At 34.5% G+C, this 25,157-nt stretch overlaps 1 protein-coding gene and 1 long non-coding RNA gene across 2 annotated transcripts in view; one reads left to right on the top strand and one right to left on the bottom strand.

The window, feature by feature from the left end:
- Window positions 1-25,157, top strand: part of LOC149958999 (5-hydroxytryptamine receptor 1-like) — a 66,115-nt gene that overhangs the window by 24,141 nt on the left and 16,817 nt on the right. The window lies entirely within an intron of this gene.
- Window positions 9,520-10,224, bottom strand: LOC149959000 (uncharacterized). The gene is made up of 3 exons (XR_016478359.1): window positions 10,140-10,224; window positions 9,748-10,073; window positions 9,520-9,684 (listed from the first exon to the last, which is right to left on the bottom strand). It is a non-coding gene; the product is annotated as an uncharacterized LOC149959000 (long non-coding RNA).

Here is a 25,157-nt window from a genome sequence, read left to right as displayed (position 1 = left end):
TTTCATTGGTTTACTCACGTTGCCGATAGCGTTTACCCACTTCCCGCCGGAACTCAGAAAAAATTCGCTCCGTGGTTTGCGCCTTACCGCAACCACGGCCAACTTCGATCACGCGCTGCCGCGCTTTATAGCGCGGCAGCGCGTGATCGAAGTTAGCCGTGCCACAACCGATGGAGCCCGATTTTTCGGAGGTCACGTGCCGGAAAAGGGTAAACGCTTCGTAACAAAACCGTCAATGGGAAAGCTCTCAGTATTCGAATCTAGGGTACGAGTTTAAATTAATTTTGCTCACGTTTAAAAGAATTTCATACTCAGGGGTATGAAGTGTTGCGTAAAAATAAATTGTAATTTCAAATGTAAATTACAAACAATAAAATTTAGTACCTGATCTTATTGTACTTCATTACCAGCATATTAGTTGCTACGTACTATAATAATTTAAGGGGGGGGGTGTTCGATTTTTGTTACGTAATTTAATGGGGGGTCTTTCCATTTGTTACTCTTTGTTACGACGGGGAGGGGGGGAGTCCAAAAAGTGGTTTTTCTGCGTTACGTAATTTGTGAACAGCCCCTTAGGGAATGAGAAACAACAACGAAGGTTATTTCTAGGAATTCTAGGTTTGTGAGTGTTAGTAATAGAAACGCAAGTAGACGTTAGGCATTAAAATCGCTAGATGACTTGGGCCTAAGATTATTATTATTATTGTTATTATTATTATTAGGTAAATCCCCTGGAAAATGATCTGAAATAAAATAAAACTGTTTACGCTTATAGTCCGGGATACTCTGAAAGTTACCTAGCTAAGACATTAAACGCATTCGGTTTTATTGTGGAAATCGCTGTTATTTCAGAGTTACAAAAGAAATTTCTTGCCCCTGTGATAAGCACGGTAATACATGAATTCAAAAGACTACAATGGAAATATTTACTGGTTCGTAAATGCGCGATCTTTTAAAAATTAAAATGTAACAAAGTAATATTTTTAAAACATCACTCATCGTCTTAAAATAATACATTTTAGTCTATTATAGCAGTTTTCCAAGTATTTACAAGGCAGTTTAAGCCATTCGTCGAAAACGTGTACGGATAACTTGTAGCAGTATGTGGGTAGCACCCTTTTCGCAAATATTTTTCCCATAACTAAAATACCTTCTTGGAAACAGTAATATATATCTGCAATTGATATTTTTGGGTTTGAAGATATTCTAAAGGATTTTAAGAGCTTTTATCTTTAAATGCGTAATCCTAATGACACATGGAATTTTGTTTCTATTGAGTTATTATAAAGAATAGCAGTTATTTATTTACTAATAATTTTCAAACGCTGATTTTATCTTGTATTTAAATAATACCGAAAAAATGTACAATGCTTTTAAACTAGTAGAACTTTCTGAGCATTTTATAAAGTTTTGTTCAAAGTTTTAACATTCAAGATAAATCACTAATTTTCTGGTTCACAATCTAAACACTAAAATTGTTATTTGGCTATAAATTATCGTAACAGTGTTTATTATTGGAAATCTAACAAAAAAAAATATTAGTCTTATTGCTAAATAGTCTTAGTCGATAGCTACACCGCAAAATTTTCGTTTTGAAAACGAAAACATTTGAGAGAGTTGGCCGTTTTCAGTCTATCGAAATCTGGTAGCCTTGTCTGCCTTCCGGAAGTTCCGGCCTGTATCGCCATACCGAAAATGGCCGACGATTACGTTGCCGAAAATATTTTACTAAACCGTTATTTTGAATTATCGACTAAATAGATGTTAGTGTACAAAATGATATTTAAAAACAAACACGTGGATGCCAGAAAAATTCGTGTCAAGTGTTTCAGCTACGATACGACAGATGGCGTTTCGAAATGAATTTCGAAGCGCTTTCGGGACTCTTAAAGTCTATATTTCGTTAAAGTGGTTTCGAGATAAGGCGCTCTTAGAATTATAGGAAATACTTTATGAAAAAGCTTTTGAAGGTATGTGATTTTTTCGTTTAGTAGACTTTACAGCGGTTTAGGTCTCGCGTGAATACGTACAATGTTTACGCTATACTCGACATAGGACTAAATCGGTTTTCTATGGTATGTTACCTTAAAGCCCCGGTGCTCCTAGAAAAAAAAAGCTCGAGTAAATCTCAGCGGTAAGCAATTTAAGTTCTTTCTTCGGCGCACGGGTCTCCCTTTATTCACTTCTCTGTCAAGCTTTTTTCGCCTAAGCCCGGCGTTCTCGGGGGAGGAGTTATCGGAGCCATGCAAACCAAGGCATGCAATTCCGAAAAGGGCCAACGGCGTATATTTCGATATTTCGACGTTGTCCGGGAGAGAGGTAATGATATCCCGCTTTCCTTATATTTCTTCGCTTGACATTTCTGGCTTAAGGCGAATTCGATATTGAAAATCAATATTTGAAATAAAATTTCCCCGGCAAAATATATTTTCGTGTCCACTTAATATATCAGATATCAATTCTACATATTTACCAAAGGAATTTATTGTGATTCAATTTACTGTTTAACATATGAGATTGTTCATTGGAACACGATTTTTATTTACTAATATTAAGAATTATTTATTTATACTCAGGGATAATGAATAGGTCGAGATTATTTTTAGCGTTTCTCCAATTCCACCCGTTGGGGCCCCCGGTATGCTCTTCCGCTTTAATAAAATCCAATAATATTGGTTCTTAAAAATTACGTTTTTCGACGCGATTAACACTGCTGCGAGGACGCAAAAAATAAGACCGCCTCCTTTTATCATCCCCCCACCCCTTAGCGTGACGGGGTTAAGGCCTCAACGTGTCCGTCGATAGTCTCGACATATTCATTATCCCTGAGTATAAATAAATACATTCTTCCTGAGTATAAATAAATACATTCTTCCTGAGTATAAATAAATACATTCTTCCTAATATACTATTATTTAAATTTTTCAGGTTTATGCACTAATTTTCTATTTAAACTGCATTTTTTATTTTCGTATTTTTATAAATCATATTTGTACTTCATTAAATTTAATATTTTTAATTTCAATTTACGTTATAATATTTTAAATTTTAATTTACGTAATAATATTTTTAATTTTAATTTATGTAATAATATTTTTAATTTCAATATACGTAAGAATATTTTTATTTCAATTTACACATTAATATTTTTAATTTAAATTTACGTTTTAATATTTTTTATTTCAGTTGACGTAATAATATTTATTTCAATTTGCGTTATAATATTTTTTAATTTCAATTTGGGTAATAATATTTTTCATTTCAATTAACGTAATAATATTTTTAATTACCATATACCCAATAATATTTTTCATTTCAATTTACCCAATAATATTATTAATTTCAATTTTCGCAATAATATTTTTAATTGTACAAAAATACTGAATAAAATGAAGAAAACAACGATAGTTAAAATTGCACAAGATTTTTTTTTAAATAAATATTTTCTTGTGCACTTTTAACTATCGTTGTTTTTTTTTCCTTTTATTCAGTAACATTTTGAATTTAAAAATTTTTAAATGATACTTTGAAATTTTTATATTTTATATTTAATATATAACAAGAAGTCAACTGGCCCAGTTTTGGGGTCTTATTAGCGTTACTTATAATGTGTGATTGAATATGTTGAAACGAGCAGCGGCCCAGCGGGTATCATGCCGGAATTCCCCCCTAGCACCGATGGAGCTTATTATCTTGGAGCATGAAGGGCATTAGAGCAGCGCCGAAAATCCTCTCCTTAAATAAATAAATAAATAAAAGCATTCTTGCTTTTACTGACCCTTTAAAATACAAATCCCTTTAGAAAATAAACCATTATTAAGCTAAAATAAAAAGTTACGAGAGCTCTTTGGGTTCTTTTATAAAATAGTATATAAACAAAATGAAAAAAAGTAGTAATACAAACGACATAGATAAGCAAACTGCAACCAGCAGCTTTTCGAGGATAGAACGAATTCCTTCTCAGTAGCGATGCCCAGCAACAGGCCACCTACTGTTAGAAATTTTGGCTGAATTCTAGTCTATTTCTTACCATTTATATTTACTATTTTATGAAAAAAAAATCATCACGTTTACTTCTTTGAATGCGTTGTGGTAATTGAGTAATTCGATATACGTTTTATGTCTTGAAGGCTATTCGTGATTTGCTAAACCCTTTATGTCTCGTGTAATATTGCAATTTAAAATATACATAGCTTGGGACATAAATGAGTGTCGTTACAAATCGGTGTAGCTTGGCTCCGACATTCTGTCATCGCCAAAGCTTTTCATAATACGTCGTCGGAAATGTAATTTCTAAATCGATATAAGAGTTATTTTTAGCTGCGGGGTAGTTTGTTAACGCGTAGTTTTTCCCGACGGAGTATAAATTTCAATAAATAAGTCATATTTTATGAAGCGTATATTTGTGGTTTTTTTTTAGATAAATAGAAAACAATCGTTATGAGAATAATTTAAGTGAATGCGTTCGATTGGATTCCGCGGTGGTGAAAAATGCCAAAGAAACTTATTAGAATTTGGAGGGTGATTGTTCTTTTCAAATTTTCAGATGAACAAAAATATTATAAGGGATTTGGTATATTTTAAGTTATTTAGTACAACATCAAAATTAATTAAAAACAAAAGACGTAAACCAAAACATCAATTTTTTTAATAAAATTTGATTCGAAACCAATTTTTAATCATAACCAAAAATGAATCAAATAACTGAGTAAATTTCAATAATTATTTGATACAACCTATTTATTATAAACTTAATAAAATTATCGAAATGTTAACTTTCCTTGACTGGTGCTAATTTTTGCTTCATTAGCCTTTAATGCTTTTAATTCGACAGACTGAAGTGTTTAACAGACGAAAAGGTTCAATGGGTCAACTTCATTAGTCGCTTCTTCCATGCACATATTTGGAGGGGCGTTGCCTCCTGCTCCCCGGTTCCTACGTTTCTGCTTGTAATATTTCACGTATTCCTGGTTTAGTGGGAACCTTATAGTATGCTGAATGGGTGTGTTTTGAATAATTACGGCTCTCAGAAAAGCGTAAAATCAATTTTCTTTGATGGATGTTTTGATGTATTTCCGACGTTATAATATGAATAGAAGTGTAATGATGCCGGAACTACGCGTAATGCAGGAGGTTCATAGAAGAAATTGCTACGTTGAGAAGAGGATTTTCATAGAGTTTGTAAAGACTATATTGACTACTCGTGAATTTGCCGTCTTTGTGCTTGTATTTATTCAAAAACTTATACGCGTAAATCCATTATTCAACGGACAATATTAGTCTCCACCTATTCATAAATTCCTCATTCATCTAATTATAAAGATACAATTTTTTCGGAGTCTTAAATAACCTAATTTTTGAAGATAAGAATAATAACGGATATTTGGTTGCCCGTTTTCTAAGCGATACTCAGAGTAATGTATTTTTTTAGGAAAATGCTTAAGTAACCAAAATAGATATTTCAATTTTTATTTTACTTAATTTTCATGAAAATTAATTAACTGAAATTTATAATTATCTATAGATAATGAACAGATACACTAAAAAAAGGTTAACTTTCAAACCTTTAAAGATTTTTTCTTGTCTCATTTTCCACACCTTAACAGGCTTATAAAGGATGTTATTCTGCACCTTTATAGAATTTTTCCTTTTAGGGTGTAAATGAAAACTACTCCTTCAGGCACCAAACTACTCCTTTAAGGGTACTAAACGACTCCCTTCAGGGATTTACAATACTCCCTTTAGGGTTCTACAAAACTACCCCCTTTAGGGTAGTAAACTACTGCCCTAAGGGTTCTGCAGTATTCCCATTTAAGTGTTAAACTGCCACTTTTAAGGTAGTAACCTACTGCATTAAGGGACCTACACCCTACCGGGTGTTCTATCACGCTATTGACGGTGTTATATAACACCGTTTACACACTTTTTCAAGTTTTAAATTTGGGACAAGAAAAAACACTTAAGGGTGTATATATTAACCCGAAAGAGTGTTTTTTTTTAAATAAATGTTAGACCCTTTTTATACCATTAAAAAACAATTTTTTAAGAGTGAAGGGCTGACTTCAACAAATTCAAACATTATAAAATTGTTGGTGTAACTTTCAGTACATAGTTTATTTCTATAAGATGAGTAATACATACATAATAAAAAATCGATCTGAGAACATTCATCCAATTGGCTAAGCACACCATTTAATCGGTGTACAAGCCTGTAGCTTTGGCGGTAATAAAGTGATTACGTAACTGATAGGGAACTACCACTCTGTAGCTTTGGCTGTGGCTGCCATGTTGGGTAGAATTTTTAATCAATAAGAAAAAGCAAGGGTGACGTCGTGTGACGTAGAACTGTTAGCTCCCTATAACAGATTTAACATTTACAAAGGCTGTCTTCACTTTTGTACTTCTGTACTCGAATTACAGTTTTCGAGAATGTGATAAGCCTCGCGCATACATCATTCATGTATACTTAAAAACGTTTTCACCCGGGAAAATATGGATTTTAAGTAACTAAATATCCCTACGCTGTAGAACTTTTATATTTTAAATCATCAGATCAACTTATGGGCTTTATAGGTTTCATGGAATCCCGTGTTTACCAACCAGTGCGAATCGCTAATTCTTTAATTAAACATTTTACATTATTCTTCGCAGTTATATTTACAACGAAAAAAGTCATCGACCTCTTTCAAAGCAACACTACGATTCCAAACAAAGCGTCGGTATAAAAGGGAAATATATTATTGAGATTCAATTATCGGCTTTATGATTATTGATTGCGTGCTATAATAAGCTTAGAATTTTCCAAAGCCTTTAACAAACTGAACAGCGCTCGGGGGAACATATAAATTAACCGCCAAAATTTCGATTAATCATTAAAATTTCGGTAAACTGCTTATATATGGACATTTTTCGCGGATATATAAACATACATAATAATTATTGGTTTTGGATATAAAAGAAATGAAAGAGAAAATTTATTATCCAAACCCCGAGCTCTACTCGGGAAACGTTGATTAGTTTTCCCCATTTAAAATCAGTTATTTTTAAACACAATAAAAAAAATCATGCTTTATGTGCTAAGATTATGTATTTTATCGTGAAAACATGGCATATACGATTATATTTTATTTATATCAAACATTCCAACGTTGCTGAGTGTAAATATTGATATTAACTTAGACGTGATATTTAAAATACGAAAATTAAGGTAGTATAATTTTAGTGTACGATATTTTTCGCGTGAAAATAGCTGTGAATCCTTGAGTTTTCGCTAATATTTGTAATTAATACTGCTTCTAACTGGTCGACAATACTACAAAACGCAAAATAAAATAAAATAAAAATACTTCGTAACACCATATAGGAACAACGGTTTTACGGCAAAGTCTGTTTGAAAGTTTGACCTCTAGCTTTCCAAATCTTTAGATTTTCCCGCAGGACGGCAGGTATAAGATTTCAACTAAGGCAAATATTGAGGAAAAATTGTACTATTGTTTCTCAATGAAAATAAATATTTTCTGTCGAACCTGATTTTCCTTTCTCTGTTTTACACCTATGCATATTTTATAATTTAGTATAATCCACACACAAATGTTGTTTCCTTGTAACAAATGTTAGCTAAAAACTTATATTTATATATACAGTATCGACAGCTGTTATTTTTAAAGGATATTAATATTTTAGTTGAGTTTTAGACTTTATTGGTATAGTGAAGTGTGGGGTCAATAATATTACAGAAAACCTTGCTTTTAAACAGATTCATCCGAATTTTAGAAATAGGGCTTAAGAAATTAACAATTATCATACGTTGGATCTGCTACCACGAAGTTTGGAAGGGAAGGAGTGCGCGAAATTATGCTCAAATTCTTGAAATCATTCGTTGTCCCCTTCAAATGGCACATTGTTTTTAATCTAGAAACAAAAGTTTAATACACAGTATTTGTTTTAATCTTGTTTTAAAGGAAATATTTTAGAAGTCTATAGGTTTTGGATAAACTTTCTACTAAAAATATATTTAACACAATAAATTTAGTACCTTAATATGAAAAGGTCTTTCGATGCATTATTTATAACGAAGAGATTAGCGTGCTTACAAAACTCACATAGGTACGGGATTTTCCATATTAGAACTATAAAGTTACTGCACTATTTATTTTAAAGCCTTTTATTATAATTTGTAACGAAACTACTTTTGATTATGCGCTTTTCCCTCGGGTCGTACACTGTAAAATCAAATAATAAAAAGTCAAAGTTTCCTCATTAACGAATTGAATTTTCGTGCTCTATATTTCAAACGTATATTCGACTTTTAAAGTGACGGTTACTGTGATAAACTTAGGGAAGTAATTTTTAACGTAGCTCCCATTCCCCTTGCCTACATAATTTCATTTTTCTTGATTACAATGAGATTTGAGATAACGTGGCCTAAAGATATTTTATCTACATTGAATTAAAAAAATTAATATCGTTAGTTAAATTTCATATATTAAAGACCACTCAAAATTTATTTTAACTAACTCTAGTATTTTGAATTCAGATATGGTTATGTCGATTTTCTTTTAAGGTTTATTTTCAGAACTCCGATCAATTACGCTTTGGAAAAAACCCAACACTCTAGTTACGGTTTTGGTATAAGTTGTAATATGTGACGTAACATTTCAGCAAGGCTTGTCCTCACTGCGTGACGTAATTTGTGAATTTGTGTGGAAGCGTTAACAATTACAATTGAACCATGGACACTGTATCTCTAACCGGACGGGAAAAGCTGTAGCTTCCACCATACAAAATCACCTGCCGCCGCCGCCACCGTCTCTCTGTAAAGGGGGGGGGTTCAAGAATTTTTAAAGTTTCGGGGCTGTCAAGGCCATATAATTCGTCACGTGGTCGAAAAAACGTTCTTTATCGTTTGAATACGACACCTGGTGAAATAAATTCAAATTATTCTGAGAATTATGGGAAATCGAATTTTCCCAAGAGTTCCTGCATTATCTTCGTAATTTAAAGGGTTATTTAATGATAATGAAAAAGTTGAATACTTTAAACAGGTAAGCAATTTATTCCTAAACTATTCTTTATAGTTTTCGTACATAAAATTATACAAAATATTAAATTTTTATAGTTAAAGTAGAAATTTAAGCCAAGGTGGTAATGTGAGGAATAGAAATCTCTTATACATATTTCAAACATGGAAAACCAAAACAAATAAGTTGCATTTACAATGTAAACAGAGTCTATAGTGGATAGACTGTGGTGTAAATATAGTTACCGTTGCTATTACTATGTAGGTTTTAATATGACAATGTTTTTATTTGTAGATTAGTGGTTACGCTGAATGACTTATTAGTGGCGTTGGAAACCTTAAATTGCATCTCAAGATTTATTAATTGTTTACATTTATTCGTTAATTCAAGGTGTCTTGGTTATTTTTTTCTAGGGTTGAAGACTTCTCTTTAAGCTCCTTATTTTCAAATATCAACTGGTTAATCAGAGCATCTTTTTCATTAATAATTGATGAGTAATGGTATTTTATTATACACGAATGTTCACAGTGGCTGATGGTAAACTCATTCTTCATGCTCATTTGTGGTACTGGTAACGTACTTTCCTCGTTGTTAATAACAACATCTGCTCTTAGCGACAACGTTTCATCCGGAGGAAGAACCAGATAGTTATAACCTAACCGTACTGTGAATAAAAACAAAATGTTATAATTTATTATAAATAAATACTTATAAGTTAATTTCCAACCTTTGAAAGGCTTTAAAACAATATGTTCAAAAGATTTCCAAGGAAAGTAACAAGGGAGAAAATCATTGTAATGTTTGACTCCAGCTGGGTTGAAATGGTATCTGCAGATTTTGCTAGTTGCTGAAGGAATCCAGTTTCAAAATTTGCTTTTGAACTTGTGCATGGTTTAGAAATCATGAGGAGCTGATTGAATCCTACTAATCCATTCTTCTTTCAAAGTCTTGTCCCTTGGAAACAAATGAAAGCTAGCTTTACTCTTGTAGCTGTTTTTCCCACAACCGATAACACAACATCTTGTTCCTCCCCTTTTGGGAGTTTCTGAAGAACTGTAAATAATATACTATCATTAAAAATTGAACATTCAATAGGCGAAATTATTTATTATAAATTACCTGTTTTGTCTCTCGATCTCGTTTGAAAATCGTATTTTACACCTAAACTTATTAAGCCTTACCGATAACTTAAGTAGCAGACGATTTATACAGTCCTAGCTAAGCAGACAGAAATCGCAAAATTGTTGATACCAATAATACCTAGCGAATCCCCAGTAGATGGCGCATTTCAAACGATAAAGAAATAAGGTTTACATTCTTTCGAATGACCTTGACGGCCCTGCAAAACGAGTACGGCCGACTATTTCAGCTAATACGAAGTAGGCCGCAAACGGACAGTGAGGGGGTACCTCTTTTAGGCTGCTTTTCCCGTCCGGTTAGAGATACAGTGTCCATGATTGAACATACATTTTTACGTCTCCGAGGGGACTTTGTATACCCTAGGAGGGGTTATACAACCACCGTGTCTGTCTGTGGGTCTGTCTGTCAGGCCTGCGAACGCGTTCGCATTTTCGGGGCAAAGCGTAATCACTGCGTACCCAGTTTCTTAGAATCAGGGAAAAGGTTTTTCCAAAAGCGCCCTCTTTTTTCCATTGGGTGTAGTATAATTTTTTAATTGGCCGGGATTCGAACCCGAGCTCTCTTGAACGACAGGTGAGCGTTCCACCACAGAACCACGGATACAGTTACGCTTCACTGAAAATTAAAAACTCTTCCGAGGAGAGGTAATTTTGGCTTGCCAACTTGTTAATTTGGCTAACGAAATCCCCAACTTCATTTTATTGATCGAATAATATGTAGCATTTTTGTAGTACAACCGGGTACGCCACGAGATAATGCGTTTAGGCAATACTACCTAAGAAAATATTAAAACATTTTATGAAATAATATATTTTGAAAATCAACTGCTAGTTGTCGTTCACCTTATCTGCATACATTTCTGCAACATTCTCCCTAATAAATACATTCTAGGTAAACAATTTCGTTTTATGTAATGGAAATATAATTTCCATTGTAACACAAGCCTTCCATCTAACTTGTTTCCGGGTCACCAATATATATTTTTCTACGTCGATTTCCAAATTAAATTCTATGTATGCTTTGAACGTCCGGGTCGGATCCTTTTCGTTGGATTGCCAGAATTGAGAGAATAAAACACCATCGTTCATTCGTTCTCTCTTTCTCTCTCTCTCTCTCTTTTCTCTCTCTCTCTCCCTCGCTTTCTCTCTCTCACTCTGTGTATTTCTGGAGTCTTTTAGCGAGTGACTCTCCTTTTTCCCCCGCTTCTAAATGTGAAAGCGCCTCGATTTCTGTGGGCTATTGTGTTCGCGGGATGTCCCATAGGTTTTCGATTTCCTTAAGTTTAAGACTTCCTACTATCGATTACTCTTTTTATACCGAAAATGGGCGTTCTTCTAATAGATTAAAAACTGATTATATTTTCGTCTGCAGGAAAAACATAAGCTATCCAATCAAACGTATACACAGGGCCGATTCAAACAAATAGCGATTTGTAAGTACCGAATTGCCTATATTAGATACATTTTGAGCATTCATTCGATAAATTATAGCTGTTTTATTATGTTTATTATACATTATATATTGTTAATTGCAAACTCCAGATTGGAAATTGCATAGTATAGATTGTAACTGGCATAAAAATTACATAATATAGAATTATAGATTGTAAATTGCTTAATATATTTTGTAAATTGCGTAATATAGATTGTAATTTGCATAATATAGATTATAAATTGGATAATATAGATTGTCAATTGCATAATATAGATTGTGAATTGCATATTCCAGATTTGAAATTGCATATTCCAGATTGTAAATTGCATATTCCAGATAGTAAATTGCATAATATCGATTGTAAATTGCATATTATATAGTGTAAATTGCATATTATATATTTTATTTTGTAAATTGTTTATTATATAGTGTAAATTGCATATTTTAAATTGTAAATTGCATATTTTAAATTGTAAATTGAATTATAAATGAATATTGAATATTAAATAATAAAAATTTTATATTATAAATATTATATTTTATATTATAAATATTATATTTTATATTATAAATATTATATTTTATATTATAAATATTATATTTTATACAGTATATATTATCTATAATTATATATTATAATATGATTTTCAATGCTTTGAGTCCTTCTAATTTTATTTAAATATATTATAATATATTATAATGTGATTTTCAATGCTTTATTATAATAAATAATAATTAGATTTTTTAATTCCTGCTAAAAATGTATGAAAGCTTTAAAAGATGGTTCCATACCCGGGCTTGATATTTAGTTTTAATTCGTGGGTGTTGTTTCGGCCCTTTATTTTATGCACGAGTTGGATGACGCTTTGTGTAAATTTTATATGATATTTCTCGGAAAAATGTAAAATACTTCTCGTCGCAGCTGGCTTGAAAGCGACTTCAACCTGAAAAGATGTTCAAAAATATCCCTTCTTGCCTTTGGTTTGGTTACGCGGTACTCTTTGTGTGCCATCACTCCTCCATTTCCGAGTTAACATAGTTTGAATAGATATACGCGATACAATGCGCTATAGCAATATAAGTTCAATCTCTTTCTCTCTGTTAAGAATCTATTCAGACTAACCCGGATATAGAGCCGAGGAGTTCTGCCCCCTAACCGGCAGAAAGGGGGAAAGATTACACGAGGAAAGCTGATGGGGCGCAGTTTTTCATAGAGGCATCACGACGCGAACATGGTTCTGTCCACGTTTTCTCTTTTAACTCGAATACCATTAAAGGCACCAAAACTTTCTTCCAATTTCCTTCAACGTTGCCACTAAGTAAAGATTCGTTTCTCCACGAATCTTTCCGCGTGTAACAGAAGTCAACTTAGCCTTGGCGCTTGACAGCATCCACTTAAAATTCGTTTAAGAAGAGTCCTTCTGTAAACAAAAGGTTCGAGACATCACATTCGACCTTCATTTAAAATTTCATTCTTGTTTCGAAACAAGATTAGTGAGGATTTCAAGTCGAAGCAAAAACAATTTAGTCTCGGATCTTAATAGGATGGAGATAAAACAAAAGCCCTTTTACATTCAGGTCTACTCTATTAACGATTTAAGTAAGTTGAGAAGTTTCATCAAGGATCCATCCACTTGCCACTCGCAATCGGCTGAGAAGAAGCTAAAGTAAACTCGAACGCTAAGAGGCAAGAATAAACAAGTCTATTTATTCGTGTCCTTATTCTTAACGGGCGACGCCGTATATTTTCTCGTCGTGTCAGCCTAATTCCCGCGGCTGCAGATCGCGTAAGCGATTGTTTCGTTGCCTATAAGAGCAGCCCTGCAGAATATAGCGAACCACTTTTGTTGCTTAACGCCAACTGCGCTAGAAACTACAATGCGTTTGACAATATGTTACGTCTTCTGAAAGTATATCTGGAGTCAGATCCTCCCTCTGCGCAAACCTTGTCTAGATCGATACGGCACTGGCTCCGTCGTCTTATCTCGGGGACTGTGCGCGTCGCATCCTGAAGGGAATATACGGTTGGCAGACTGAATGAATTTGCTGTCCCTTCCAGTTTCCTCGCTTAACGACTTCGAATGCGGAATATAAATCAACAACGAAAGGAAATCTCTGTAAATATCCTTTTCGATATCATATCGGATAATAACTGAGGATAGCGCTCTTCGGTGCAGTTTCCTGGGAGAGAGTGGAAGAGCGGCGATCTGCTCTTGTTCTTATTCCAGCCCAGAAAACGGGTCAGAGATCCCTACTCATAATTCAAAGTAAAATGCCCCCGAGCCGCTTTTATGACCCCAAAAAAAAAGAGGAGATGCGTGGGCATTTATTACGGGTATCGGATCAAGGAATTGAAATTCAGACGCGTCTCAACGAGGAGGAACACCTATTTCGGAAAGCCACCGTGATTTTTTCTGACGTTATTCAAAGCTTTAGTTTAAAAAAAACTATCACGACGTTTCTTATATGTCTCTCGTTTGCTCTTTTGTACATTATTAGCGTGAAAGCATCCAACCTTTTTGTTGACAAATGAGCTTCTTCTAACACAGACATTTTTTGTGGTTTTTGTATTAAGACAAATTTAAGGCAAAGTCTCGGTTTTTAAAAATCCTTTTACGAAATAAGATTTGGTAGCTGTTACACTATTTTAAACTCATTTTAATTACGAATATACAGGGTGCTTGAAAAGGTTATGCAAAAATTTGAAGGAGTTGAATGGGGTGAGTTGAAAAGTATGACTGTATTTTTTCCATTTTCCTACGATGAGTTAAAAGAGTGCCAGAGAGCTTCAAATTGTAGCCTACTAGCCCCTGGAAAAAGGCTGCCACAGGCGCAAAACCAAGCAGCAGGGACTTCTAATACTGTTTAAGTTTACTTTTTTACGCTGGTTACCTCGATTTGTTTACAAAGTCCTTTTTTACCAATCACACGAACCCAAACCTTAATGTTCACATTTCACTGCTGCTTGGTTTTGCGCTGGAAATTCAGTCAGTGTTGTGTAGCGTCAATTTTTAGCATTTCCATATTGTATAGTATTTAACAAAAACGCAAATTACGATTTTGTTCAGCACCAGTAAACTGGTTCTGGATCCTCATGTAGCCGAATAATTTTTTAAAAATTTTGTTAACGGTGCTGAATACGTAATTGGATAATTCCAACAACTTACTAAGCATAGTACAACAAAAATATTTCAGCGGTTAATACTTTTGGTAGCGTAAATATTTGTTGCCCGTGGTTTATACACAAGGCTAGAATGCTTTGTTTCTTATTTAAATACATTTCCAAGCTCTGACCAATTTTACAATATTTTCTGTAATATCAGAATGCCTTGAAAATGTCTACCTTCAAAGGGTTTATCTTAAAAATATACCAAAATCTTAAAGGGGAACGGCCAAGCTTTTTCAAATATCGCGTTATTTCCATATCAAAAGATCAACAAGACATTCATTATACTTACAAGTACCTTATTTGGTCTTGAAAAAATAGTTTTTGGCCAAAAAAGTTGAAACGCAAAATAACGCCAAGTATTTGGGTTTGAATCGCTAGTGCCAGCAGTACCATAGTTAGCGATTTGCAAACTATCCTAACTTTGAAAATCGCGCAATTTAGGCTTAGTCTCGAATAACTGGAACGCGCCGCGCGTGCTAAACAAATCTTTCGCGTCTTCAGCAGCGCGCGCTTTTATGTTGGTTTTCTGTGTCACTGATTTCTCACCAGGTGTCGCATCGGACGCGCACTTTTCAATTTCCAGAAATTTCTTTATTTTATTAAAAATTAACCACTTAATATTTTTTATGTGGTTTTGGCCATAAATTTTAGCTTTTAACGGGTTATAGGGCTATCTAACCGGTTAAAGCTTGACCGTTCCACTTTAAAATAAAAAGCTTATAAAACAAACGATCTCGACGTTACAACTGGCGATATCTAATATTGGTAATTTTGAGCAACTTTTGCATTAAGTAACGTCGGTTTTTACATTTGAAATAAGTTTCAAAATCGTAAATCCAAGTATTTATTGATACCCTAGCTCACCATAGTAAAACCAAATATTTTTTTTTTAATATAAAATTCCCTGTATGGCTAGCAAAAGTTCTATTAGAAATTTTCTTAGTAAATTTAATTTTCCTTAAAAATAAACCAGGTGTAGCAGGATTTAGCTCGGACATTCATTTCTTGGAATGCCTTTAACAGTTATTACGGAATCTAAAATATTGTTTCGATATAGATACGAAACAAGAAGCTTTCCACTTAGTTCGATAAAGATAAAAGTCGAAAATTAAGAACTAACTTAACTGGTGTCAAATACGTTATTGATCCGTCATTTGAGTTATTAACCTTTAACAAAAGAAAAATGCTATATATAAATATATATATATATTTTTTTTATTTATATATTTTATATTATGTTTATTTTAACGTTTTCTGAAACTAGTCGGAATGGTGGTTCTATTTTTAATTTTAATTTAAAAATAAGTTATGTTTCGCACTTTTAAATATCGTTGTCATTTCCTTTTGAAATTTAACATGCAATCCTAAACATAAAATTTAAAATTGTAAACCAAGTTTAAATATATAATTAAAATGAATTTGAATAATAATTTGTATTATTATATAACTGGCTTCATAAAATGTCACAATTATAAATAAATAGTTTCACTACTTCCATGCCTAGTTGTGATCTGTAAAATGGTATATTAGTGAGTCACGTGTCTTTTCCTCTATAGTAATACGAACGCGATCCATTTTAGAAGCCCCAGCTTGGGAAAAAAAAGAAATCAATCGTCCGAAAGAAGGAAAGAAGCGTCTGTATAAAACATCCCTCCGGGAAGGTGACGCTATTTTTGCCAGCAAGTCGGACAGGGTTTCCGTTTACTGACCCTTATAAAATACACGGTGATAGGTTTAGAACAATTGTCGAGTAACGGGACACTCCAGACAGGAAGACTTTTGAGCCTCGTTAAAATAAAAAGACCCGAACGATTTCGCGTGCTAAAGATCCCTTTAAACTTCAAGGGAAAAAGGAAAATTCGAAAGACATTTCGTGCTTTCTCCAACGTTAAAGGGAACGTCATGAGTGTGAAGACCTACGGCCGAAATCCGTTTAATCATTCACGAAAATATAGATTGTTCTATAGTTGAACTGTCAACTGTCAATTACGAAACGCTTGATAAGTGTATTGGCTCGCTTAACCACGATTTTTTTCCGAAATTTAAAGTTGTTACCGATCGTATAAGTGAAGTAATTTAATGTCATATAGTGGGCACTAGCCCTTAAGTCGCTTTTCCGCTTACGGAATTCTAGAATACTGATGTTCGATTTCGTCAGAGCGTAAAGAGAACTAGGGCAGTAATCCTTTACGAAATTGATGAAAGTTTTCTTTGAATTTATTAATATTGGAATTTTAATATAGCTCAAGAACTCTTTTTAAAACCAGCTTTGAACCCTGTCGGGATATTTCTCGTCTATATGTGAACGAAACCCCATAGGACGATTTCTCTCTACCTTCATATATAAATCGAAGTTTACATAAAATTTACAAGGCGAACTTTTCGCGAAAATCACTTTGACTTGCTATATGAGACTCGCCTAACGTTCCGATTTCTGACTTAATGGGAAAAGGCTCTCGGTTCTTCTGAAAAGACCTGCGCAACATCTTAAAGCAAAATATAGCTAAAAGTTCTCCTAATGATCAAACTTTAAAGGAATATTTCGGTCAAAATAAATGACTGCCTATGAATAAGGGACAACATTTGTCTTTGAAAGTTTTATACCCGGAAGGTTATACAAACTTCAGTAGAAAAACGTTTGTGCACAGTCCTATAGAAAGTACTTCAAGAACAGTATACCGAAATATTATTAACTTTCCTTAACTACGCAATTAAACCGACCAAACGAAAATCACACTGTAAAATAAGCAGACGTGAACCAAAATAGTTGAAGGAAAGTGTGGTTATTGCAGTCTATATACTGATTGTAATTTATGAATTTAAAGGAAAAAAAATTTCGTGAAATTTCCATATATAATTTTTAATATACCTTGTGGGATTGCCGGTCTGACATGTTTCGAACCACTTTGCAGATCTCTGATGATGATGAAACAAAATATGTTTCACTTTGAACATCATATGAGAAATAGTTATTTAAATTGCATTTTCCACTGAGTACTTCAGGCTGCTCTTTCCTTAACACTTATGGATTTTCAAAGCAAAAGTGAGTGTAGGGACGCTAGTGCAGGGCGTAGACCAAACCCTCCTACTCGGTTTACATTACCTTGCATCACTGTTAAAAGCCCTTAAGCCTGTTGCAATGCACGCTATAAACAAAACTCATCATTATTATTATAATTATAAGAAGTTTATTTTAAAAATATTAGGGCGGGTGTATTTTTACTCTAAAAGATTAGGCCAAAATATATTGCAAGATAAATCCTCGATTCGATGATATATCTGGCCTTCGGATGGTCTCAACATTGTCATTATCTCTAAGTATAAATTATTTTCTTATTCTCAAGTATAAATGAAGCCCAGTTCACACTATACAATTAGTTGGGCCATATACTTGTTTCTCATTGCTAGCAAGAAAATTGTATAGGCCTAATGTAAAAAGAAAAAGTGGGAACAATTGTTACAATTTTTCTGTTCACACTGTACAATTTTCTTGCTAACAATTAGCTATGTGGCTCAATTAATTGTATAGTTGTGAAGTCAGCTTGAGTTGATTCCTGTATACCTGTATACTTTAAGTATACGAAATATTTAGTTGTAAATTAAGAGCAAACTGCTACCACTATTTAATTTACACGATAAAAAAATGCACGAATGTTTATTTTATACCATATTCGCGTGTTTTACGGTCAGATTTGATGAGTGCAATCCTTTGCTTTATAAAGAGTAAAGCCCAGATCACACTATACAGGGTCTTTTTTTTTGCTCGGAAAAGTGTTTTTTTTTCAAAAACTATTTATAGTACCGATTTCAAATTTGGAAGGTCAATTCTCTATACCGGGGGACATCAGTTTGAGAAATTTGAGCGTTTTCGGTAATGTTTTTCACCAATTTTGAAAAATTATTTTTCGACCACTAGGTGCGAGATAAAAAATGTCTATTATAAAGTTGTAGGCCGTCATCGAAAACCCTTAAAAATTGTTCACTCGACGAAAAACAACTTATTTATCAGTGAAAATTCGAGCTTGAAAAATTTACAAGTTGGTGAAGCCAAATTACGATTGTTTTAAACGATAATTGAAAAGGGAACAAGTCTAATACAAACGTAGTAGAGTTTTCACACTTGAAAAAATGTACACGTTTGGTTTTTAAATGCAGATATTTTATTCACATAAATTTTTACAAAACATTTTCAATAATATCACCATTGGCTGCAACACAGGTTTGTGCGCGGACAATTAAGTTCTCAAACGCTTTCTCTACCATTTCTGGTGTGACGTCTCGGCAAGCACTGATTATTCGTCTAATGAGTTCCTCCCTAGTTTCAATGGGCGTGGCGTATACCTTTGCTTTAACGAATCCCCAGAGAAAATAATCCAGCGGTGTTAGGTCAGGTGACCTTGCTGGCCAATGCACTGGACCATTTCTCCCTATCCACCTTTCAGGAAACTCGTTGTTGAGGTGCTCAGTTACTTGCCGGGAAAAATGCGGAGGGGCGCCATCTTGCTGAAACCACAACTGACGTCTTTCAGCCAATGGAAGGTCGTCGATTGCGTCACTCAGTTCGTTCTGTAGAAAATGTAAATACCTTTGGCCGTTGAGGTTCGTCGGCAGGAAAAAGGGACCAATCAAACGGTTTCCAACAAGTCCAACCCAAACATTGACCCGTTCAAATTGAACCTGGTGATGATATTCAAAACCCCAATGTGGGTTGATGTCAGACCAAAGATAGCTGTTTTGATGATTAAAGGGCCCATCTCTAGAAAATGACGCTTCGTCGGAGAACAAAACATGGCGCAAAAATTGTCTATCTTCTTGGACAGCATTTAGTAACCAGTTGCTAAATTCATTACGTCTTTGATGGTCTCCGTCAATTAGTCCTTGGTGGAGCGTAGCTCTGTATGGGTGATAGCGATTCTTACGAAGAATTTTCCACACACGATTTGCAGAACAACCCAAATCAGCAGCGGCGTTAGCGCAACTGTGACGAGGATATGCCACAAAGTACGCGAGTACATTGTTCTCGAAGTCTAAATCCGGTTGACCCAATCCGCGAAACCTAGGTTGCAAGTTACCAAATTGATTGAAATCGTGAATTGCTCGTCTTACTGTATTTACAGATGGTGCTCCATTTGGATGTCTTTCTGCGAAGATTTCAGTCACTCTTCTAAGGTTTTGCGCTGCTTCTCCATAGTAAATGGCAACTATCTCGGTACGCTCAGCTACTGAATAACGAGGCATTGTTCGAAATATTATCAAACACTGATAATAAAGTTTTCCTTTAAATACCCAATGCATGTTTAGGATTGACCTATAGCCTCGTGTTTTTTAAATCCGGTCGTTTTTTTAACCAAAGTTTCAACTGGATTAGGTAATTCGGTTTCAATTATCGTTTCAAACAATCGTAATTTGGCTTCACCAACTTGTAAATTTTTCAAGCTCGAATTTTCACTGATAAATAAATTGTTTTTCGTCGAGTGAACAATTTTTAAGGGTTTTCGATGATGGCCTACAACTTTATAATAGAAATTTTTTATCTCGCACCTAGTGGTCGAAAAATAATTTTTCAAAATTGTTGAAAAACATTACCGAAAACGCTCAAATTTCTCAAACTGATGTCCCCCGGTATAGAGAATTGACCTTCCAAATTTGAAATCGGTACTATAAATAGTTTTTGAAAAAAAAACACTTTTCCGAGCAAAAAAAAAGACCCTGTATAATTAATTGGGCCACTTAATTGAAACCAACTAAATGTAAGCAAGAAAATTGAATAGTGTGAACAAAAAAATTATAACCATTGTTCCAACTTTTTCTGTTCACACTGTATAATTTTCTTGCTTACATTTAGTTAGTTTCAATTAAGTGGCCCAATTATTTGTACAGTGTGAACTGGGCTTAAAGAGTGAAAGATCAATCTGCAAAACTTCTCTAATAATGGCACGTAGGCCTTATTAATATTAAATAGGAATCTGACGATCGGAATTGACAAACATCAAAGGAGGACCGAAGTAGGGGATTAAAACTAGACCTAATTGCGAAGGATACAACGGACGTGACTGGCTGTTGGGATTCGGTAATTCACGTTGTGAGGTACGAATTTGGAAGAGGCGGACTCTTCGAAACTTTAAATAAGATTCAGCGAAGACACTCAACTTTATGACATAACTTTCCCCGCTTTTCTAAGTAATACCAAGGACAGTCATTTTCCTTTTATCTCTGGAGGATGGTCATTATCGACTGGACGGTTTTCCAGTTTAGAAGGGATTCGGCTAAAACCAGAGTCGGGCAGCGACGGAGCGAGCGAGAGGGGAAGACCTTGTTGAGGGGACCACCAGACGTCGAAGCGAAGAGAGATTGGCCAAGGTTTAAACTCGCGCCTTGGTTGTTGAATTATCGCTCGCTCCTCAGATCCTCTCTTTCTCTGGTAAGAGAAAGGCCCTCGTCGAAAGGGTTTGACCCGCGAAAGAATTCTTCGCATTCTTCCACGTCGAAGAGGAAGAAGATTAGGAATTGTCTCGTCTTCGCGGGTCCTACTTCACTTTAGTCGGCCCCACCCACCCGCGGTGGTCGTGCCTCATCTCGCCCGTGAGACGGCGAGGCCAACTCCGTAATATTGCTCACCATGGCACTTCCATTATCATCTTACGTTCTCGCGGAAAGTTTCAGCTTTTCAAAGAATATAAAATCTTTTCCACGGACCGCTTTTTCGTCGAATTTTTATTTATGTCCTTTACGGAGTCGACATTTTGGCAACTGTCCAAAATTTCAAAACTTTTTTCTCGACATAGGTCTGCCGGGAATGGTTTATCTGCCCTAAAAGTTCACGACATACATCAAATTATTTTCCAAATTGAATGAAATCGGGTTTCCGAGAGTTTTCGTCGATACTTTGCGATAGACCCGCTTAATAGGGTATTCTAAACGGCGCCTTCACTTTTTCACAGCTTCGCGTACTTTTTTACAGTTTTTTAATAAAAGTGGCTTCTCTAACTCAGCCGCTACTGAAGGTAAGCGTCAAGCTGTGGAAAGGGAAATTTTGCTCAAACTTTGGTTAAGACCAAGTGTTATTTATGGAAGCGTGAAGTATGGACGTTCAGTCTGTTATTTGTTAAAAACCAATTTCAGGTAAAGTGAAATTGGTTATCAGAGGGGACGATAGCTATAGACCTTGCGTGGTCTGTTTTTTAATGAGTTGTAAGTTCTATTTTAACTTGATTTTAAACCACTCATTACAAGTGGCGTGATATGCGGGATTTTTTTACAACTTATATTGACCGACTCATAAAGAACTTGTTCATATTTCGGTTTTGACAACATATACTATAGCGAATAATAGCCCATAATTGGATTTCACGGCGTTATTGACTGAAACATTGAAACGTAGTTATTGGGTGTACGACACATAATAATAATAATAATAATCAGCTAGGCTAATACACAAGGCACCACCTTAGGCCCAAGTCATCTAGCGACTTATAATGCCGTTAAACAGGTGGCCGGGTTACAATGCGTAGGAGGGTTTTGGCAAGCCCTTCATGCCACGCGAGCCAACAGCTCCCTACACTAAATATTACCGTTAACCTCGACAAGTTTTTCTGATTTAAACGCGGAGGGCCTTGGAAGCTTTAACTTTGAGGTTTTTGGTCAGATTAAACTATCGTACAGAAACGATTTATCAGGCTAAGACAAGGAATGAAAGACTTTCGTTGCAAAAACATTATCTTGATGATAACTGGTGATTTTACCATGTTCTGGGTAGGACACACCAAGCAGTGGAAACCTAATAGTTTAAGGTTGACGCCACCTTCATGACGTGGTGACTGCCGAATTTTATAGTCGGTTTAACTGAAATTTTCTCTGATTAGGTTGTTCACAACGAAAAACGAGACCCGTTTTTCATTAAAATCCACGCCATTTTGGAAAACAGTGGGTAAAAACGTTTAAACGCGATACTATCATAGTTTGAAACCGAGGGTTTAAACTCTACGGCAATCAACAACTTTCTTATTTTGACATTTAATTGGTTCTAGCTAATATGCAGTATTAATAACAAAATAATAAATTGAAACAAAGTTATTATACTTGAGGTGAAGGGTTATGGAAATAAATGATCCTGTACTGTCAAATATCCCACATATCATTAACTTTATTTGGGAAACAGCTTGCACAAGTTATTAATATTTATCTCTTTAGCCATTTTCCATTATAGCAATTAAATTAAATTTATTGATTGAAGATAAGGTAGATTTATGCGGTAAAGGTGCGATGAAACAAATTTAAGAAACTATGGATTAAATAATAAACCTTAGCCCAAATTAAATTGCCAAGACCCCTTAACGAAAATATTGCAAATATAATTCTGAAATGTAATCGCAAGAAAACTCCCAAAAGCTCACTTCTCTGATGTCTCTAATTATTATACGTGGGAAAGCTCACTTCTCTGATTCTATTTTAATTCATTTTTGATTGGACCTTTCGAAATTTAATAAATGATTTTAGAGATATTTAATGTTCAGAGAAGAGAATGGACGAGTTAACTTTGGGACTAATGATATATTCCTAGAAATCTCCGCATTATATTAAGACTTTACAATTGAAATGTCCTCCAATTAAAATTCATGATAATTGACCATTGTCTATGGTAATTTATAAAATAAAATAAAAATAAAGATGCGCTTAAATCATGGAAAAAAGCTAAGTATAGTGCACCAAGGAAATATAAATAAATTAAGCTCAGATAAAATAGATACTTGAGCAATTTCATATTTCTTATATTATATATGTATTTGAATTAGCCAAAATAATAAAAAGGAATTTTGCGTAAAAATTATTTTCGGAATTGTAAAACTAGGAATGTAATTATTTATACCATAACTCTATAATATTGTTAACATAAGTGTATAATATTATTACATAAGTGTGACACATCCTATTCTTCAGATGCAAATGTTTTACTTAAATCTTTTCACAAGACATACTACATTACGGGACTAAGTCACTGTTGTGCGTCCGCTTGCTCCCCCGCGCCTCGCTAGGGGGAGATTTCCTTCTTGGGAGGACGTCACTTCGTTACTAGCTCTCAGTAAAATATTTCCCAAAGAGACAAACTTATGGAACAAGATTTGATAGTTATGTTTATACCTAGAGATATTTAATATGCGTTACTCTAAATCCACCTCACTTTCCAAGAGTAAGCCATTTTCCACTAAAAAGAATCAAATCAGCTTGGCATCTCATTGGTTCCCTTAAACTGAAATCTTCCGACGCGAGTGAAGTATTTTCTGGTGACGAATTTCCTTCCCCCTCTCGAGCCGAGGAAAATCTATACCTTGATGCCCACGTATCATTTCAACAGAACCATTCTCCCTAAATATAAATTATTACGTTCTTGGTGAAACTATTAAAATAGATCCCTTTAACCCTGCTTCCCGGTAATACAGTTGTATTGTAAGTTTCGGGTCCTACAGTTTTCCTGGACAGACGCAATTTGGTTAATGAAATTAATTACCCCTAACGTTACTTCATTTCTAATTTCTATTTTATTGAAATGTACCTCAGTGACATAAATGTACACACAAAATGTTTGTCGAAAATCAAGAGGAAAATAAAATTTTAAAATACTGTGGGAAACACTTGGTAACATGCGCCCAAATCCATAAATGACGTAGCAGTTTTGTTAGCCCACAACGAGGGGGGGGGGGGTGAAAGGGGACCTCAAAAGGTTCCCCGTAAAGTCAACAAAAACTATTTTCGTGCTATTTTTATTATCCATTTATTATTGATTCTCAGTGTCCTAATGATCTCATTATTAATCTTTTAACAACCACAAATACATTTCTTAATAAAATGCAGCTCGTCGATTGGCTAAATTTTTCGGTAAAGATGACACAGGAGTCTAGCCTTTCCTTATGGCCCGTGTGGTACGCGGAGGCTAGCGACAACGACGTGTCACAAACTTTCGCCAAGGTTTAGCTCGTGAACTGTCGTTTGAAGTTTTAACTTGATCTTAGGAATGCTTTGGTAGGACTGTCTAGCTTGATGACACTATGACGAAGCACGGTGTACGCTAAGACGTTCCAGATAAAAGACTTAGGTACTTACCCTCTTTATGGACTTATATAGCCTTATAAGATTTCGAAACAAATACTTCAAATATCCCCAAAAACCTAACCCCTAATTTAGTCTGAAATTATTTTTATAACGGAATAAAAAAAAACTTAATGCAGATTGCGTTAACTAAAGAGTTTACCCCATCTGTTTTTGACTTTACTCCTTTTAAAATATTTAATTTGCAATAAAGAAGATTATAAAATTTAAATTATCCGCAAGTAGGCTTCGCAATTAATGGAGTAGATTCTTTTTCGCTGTCTAACTATCGCGGTTGTAGACAAAAATAA

The sequence above is a fragment of the Leiobunum rupestre genome, chromosome 2 (genome assembly GCF_980474605.1).
Source record: "Leiobunum rupestre chromosome 2, qqLeiRupe1.1.hap1, whole genome shotgun sequence".
NCBI classification, from domain to species: Eukaryota; Metazoa; Arthropoda; class Arachnida; order Opiliones; family Sclerosomatidae; genus Leiobunum; species Leiobunum rupestre.
The sequence above is the reverse complement of the archived record's forward strand: the minus strand, read 5'-3'. Positions and strand labels throughout refer to the sequence as shown.